The sequence below is a fragment of the Lampetra planeri genome, unplaced genomic scaffold, assembly GCF_965212315.1.
Source record: "Lampetra planeri unplaced genomic scaffold, kcLamPlan1.2.h2 scaffold_295, whole genome shotgun sequence".
Taxonomy (NCBI): Eukaryota; Metazoa; Chordata; class Hyperoartia; order Petromyzontiformes; family Petromyzontidae; genus Lampetra; species Lampetra planeri.
Window position 1 is genome coordinate 35,001 of NW_027615120.1, and position 5,000 is coordinate 40,000.

The window sequence follows — 5,000 nt, forward strand, 5'->3', positions numbered from 1 at the left end:
CTGGCGTGGGTTACTTGTCTCCGTTGTCGAGAGGGGAAGACGACCCATGTATATGTAAAGGGCGATTTTTTTAGCAACCGTTAAGGCTGTTTTTCCCCTTCACTTGTATCGAGAGGGAAGCAAAGAACATGTATGGCGTGTACGTTTTTTTACGAATTTTCATTAGCAATCTAACGACATGAATTGCGAAGACGTTTTTTGAACAATTGTATTCCTTTCCCAAAACATCGAGTGCTAGTGTATAAAACCGCTAGAGAAAATAAATTGGCAGGCGAAACTTAAAAAGGAGAGACCCATGAACAGCATGGCCAGGCGGCTCACCTCGACGTTTTTCCCCCGAGCAAAGTCCGCCGAGACCCCCTGTATCCCACGGGGATGTACTGGCGTGCACTTAAAGGTTGATGCCGCTCTGTTACTTGGGAAACGAACCACAAGCCAAATCCAGCTAATTTGTGAATGACTTAGCTCTCCTGCTTTCTCGAGAACGTGCTTTTTTCGTCGGATGAAACTTCCACAGGCTTTTCCAGCAGATTTGCACCTGCACTCAAAAAAGTCAAAATTTTTACACATAGACCCCATCAAACGGGAGAAATTGGCCCGGATTGCTCTCATGTGCGTTACGGGGCATCGTTTCTCTCGCGCCGAATTCTCTCGAGCTGGGAAATCGCTCATTTTTGCGTCGCCAAATATCGTACGAACGCCGTGAAACTTCCACAGGCTTTTTCAGCAGATTTGCACGTGCACTCAAAAAAGTCAAAATTTTTACACATAGACCCCATCAAACGGGAGAAATTGGCCCGGATTGCTCTCATGTGCGTTACGGGGCATCGTTTCTCTCGCGCCGAATTCCATCGAGCTGGGAAATCGCTCATTTTTGCGTCGCCAAATATCGTACGAACGCCGTGAAACTTCCACAGGCTTTTTCAGCAGATTTGCACCTGCACTCAAAAAAGTCAAAATTTTTACACATAGACCCCATCAAACGGGAGAAATTGGCCCGGATTGCTCTCATGTGCGTTACGGGGCATCGTTTCTCTCGCGCCGAATTCTCTCGAGCTGGGAAATCGCTCATTTTTGCGTCGCCAAATATCGTACGAACGCCGTGAAACTTCCACAGGCTTTTTCAGCAGATTTGCACGTGCACTCAAAAAAGTCAAAATTTTTACACATAGACCCCATCAAACGGGAGAAATTGGCCCGGATTGCTCTCATGTGCGTTACGGGGCATCGTTTCTGTCGCGCCGAATTCCATCGAGCTGGGAAATCGCTCATTTTTGCGTCGCCAAATATCGTACGAACGCCGTGAAACTTCCACAGGCTTTTTCAGCAGATTTGCACGTGCACTCAAAAAAGTCAAAATTTGTACACATAGACCCCATCAAACGGGAGAAATTGGCCCGGATTGCTCTCATGTGCGTTACGGGGCATCGTTTCTCTCGCGCCGAATTCTCTCGAGCTGGGAAATCGCTCATTTTTGCGTCGCCAAATATCGTACGAACGCCGTGAAACTTCCACAGGCTTTTTCAGCAGATTTGCACGTGCACTCAAAAAAGTCAAAATTTTTACACATAGACCCCATCAAACGGGAGAAATTGGCCCGGATTGCTCTCATGTGCGTTACGGGCCATCGTTTCTGTCGCGCCGAATTCCATCGAGCTGGGAAATCGCTCATTTTTGCGTCGCCAAATATCGTACGAACGCCGTGAAACTTCCACAGGCTTTTCCAGCAGATTTGCACGTGCACTCAAAAAAGTCAAAATTTTTACACATAGACCCCATCAAACGGGAGAAATTGGCCGGGATTGCTCTCATGTGCGTTACGGGGCATCGTTTCTCTCGCGCCGAATTCCATCGAGCTGGGAAATCGCTCATTTTTGCGTCGCCAAATATCGTACGAACGCCGTGAAACTTCCACAGGCTTTTTCAGCAGATTTGCACGTGCACTCAAAAAAGTCAAAATTTGTACACATAGACCCCATCAAACGGGAGAAATTGGCCCGGATTGCTCTCATGTGCGTTACGGGGCATCGTTTCTCTCGCGCCGAATTCTCTCGAGCTGGGAAATCGCTCATTTTTGCGTCGCCAAATATCGTACGAACGCCGTGAAACTTCCACAGGCTTTTTCAGCAGATTTGCACGTGCACTCAAAAAAGTCAAAATTTTTACACATAGACCCCATCAAACGGGAGAAATTGGCCCGGATTGCTCTCATGTGCGTTACGGGGCATCGTTTCTGTCGCGCCGAATTCCATCGAGCTGGGAAATCGCTCATTTTTGCGTCGCCAAATATCGTACGAACGCCGTGAAACTTCCACAGGCTTTTCCAGCAGATTTGCACCTGCACTCAAAAAAGTCAAAATTTTTACACATAGACCCCATCAAACGGGAGAAATTGGCCCGGATTGCTCTCATGTGCGTTACGGGGCATCGTTTCTCTCGCGCCGAATTCTCTCGAGCTGGGAAATCGCTCATTTTTGCGTCGCCAAATATCGTACGAACGCCGTGAAACTTCCACAGGCTTTTTCAGCAGATTTGCACCTGCACTCAAAAAAGTCAAAATTTGTACACATAGACCCCATCAAACGGGAGAAATTGGCCGGGATTGCTCTCATGTGCGTTACGGGGCATCGTTTCTCTCGCTCCGAATTCCATCGAGCTGGGAAATCGCTCATTTTTGCGTCGCCAAATATCGTACGAACGCCGTGAAACTTCCACAGGCTTTTTCAGCAGATTTGCACGTGCACTCAAAAAAGTCAAAATTTGTACACATAGACCCCATCAAACGGGAGAAATTGGCCGGGATTGCTCTCATGTGCGTTACGGGGCATCGTTTCTCTCGCGCCGAATTCCATCGAGCTGGGAAATCGCTCATTTTTGCGTCGCCAAATATCGTACGAACGCCGTGAAACTTCCACAGGCTTTTCCAGCAGATTTGCACGTGCACTCAAAAAAGTCAAAATTTTTACACATAGACCCCATCAAACGGGAGAAATTGGCCCGGATTGCTCTCATGTGCGTTACGGGGCATCGTTTCTCTCGCGCCGAATTCTCTCGAGCTGGGAAATCGCTCATTTTTGCGTCGCCAAATATCGTACGAACGCCGTGAAACTTCCACAGGCTTTTTCAGCAGATTTGCACCTGCACTCAAAAAAGTCAAAATTTTTACACATAGACCCCATCAAACGGGAGAAATTGGCCCGGATTGCTCTCATGTGCGTTACGGGGCATCGTTTCTCTCGCTCCGAATTCCATCGAGCTTGGAAATCGCTCATTTTTGCGTCGCCAAATATCGTACGAACGCCGTGAAACTTCCACAGGCTTTTCCAGCAGATTTGCACCTGCACTCAAAAAAGTCAAAATTTTTACACATAGACCCCATCAAACGGGAGAAATTGGCCCGGATTGCTCTCATGTGCGTTACGGGGCATCGTTTCTGTCGCGCCGAATTCCATCGAGCTGGGAAATCGCTCATTTTTGCGTCGCCAAATATCGTACGAACGCCGTGAAACTTCCACAGGCTTTTCCAGCAGATTGGCACGTGCACTCAAAAAAGTCAAAATTTGTACACATAGACCCCATCAAACGGGAGAAATTGGCCGGGATTGCTCTCATGTGCGTTACGGGGCATCGTTTCTCTCGCTCCGAATTCCATCGAGCTGGGAAATCGCTCATTTTTGCGTCGCCAAATATCGTACGAACGCCGTGAAACTTCCACAGGCTTTTTCAGCAGATTTGCACGTGCACTCAAAAAAGTCAAAATTTGTACACATAGACCCCATCAAACGGGAGAAATTGGCCGGGATTGCTCTCATGTGCGTTACGGGGCATCGTTTCTCTCGCGCCGAATTCCATCGAGCTGGGAAATCGCTCATTTTTGCGTCGCCAAATATCGTACGAACGCCGTGAAACTTCCACAGGCTTTTTCAGCAGATTTGCACGTGCACTCAAAAAAGTCAAAATTTTTACACATAGACCCCATCAAACGGGAGAAATTGGCCCGGATTGCTCTCATGTGCGTTACGGGGCATCGTTTCTCTCGCTCCGAATTCCATCGAGCTTGGAAATCGCTCATTTTTGCGTCGCCAAATATCGTACGAACGCCGTGAAACTTCCACAGGCTTTTCCAGCAGATTTGCACCTGCACTCAAAAAAGTCAAAATTTTTACACATAGACCCCATCAAACGGGAGAAATTGGCCCGGATTGCTCTCATGTGCGTTACGGGGCATCGTTTCTCTCGCGCCGAATTCTCTCGAGCTGGGAAATCGCTCATTTTTGCGTCGCCAAATATCGTACGAACGCCGTGAAACTTCCACAGGCTTTTTCAGCAGATTTGCACCTGCACTCAAAAAAGTCAAAATTTGTACACATAGACCCCATCAAACGGGAGAAATTGGCCGGGATTGCTCTCATGTGCGTTACGGGGCATCGTTTCTCTCGCTCCGAATTCCATCGAGCTGGGAAATCGCTCATTTTTGCGTCGCCAAATATCGTACGAACGCCGTGAAACTTCCACAGGCTTTTTCAGCAGATTTGCACGTGCACTCAAAAAAGTCAAAATTTTTACACATAGACCCCATCAAACGGGAGAAATTGGCCGGGATTGCTCTCATGTGCGTTACGGGGCATCGTTTCTCTCGCGCCGAATTCCATCGAGCTGGGAAATCGCTCATTTTTGCGTCGCCAAATATCGTACGAACGCCGTGAAACTTCCACAGGCTTTTCCAGCAGATTTGCACGTGCACTCAAAAAAGTCAAAATTTTTACACATAGACCCCATCAAACGGGAGAAATTGGCCCGGATTGCTCTCATGTGCGTTACGGGGCATCGTTTCTCTCGCGCCGAATTCTCTCGAGCTGGGAAATCGCTCATTTTTGCGTCGCCAAATATCGTACGAACGCCGTGAAACTTCCACAGGCTTTTTCAGCAGATTTGCACCTGCACTCAAAAAAGTCAAAATTTTTACACATAGACCCCATCAAACGGGAGAAATTGGCCCG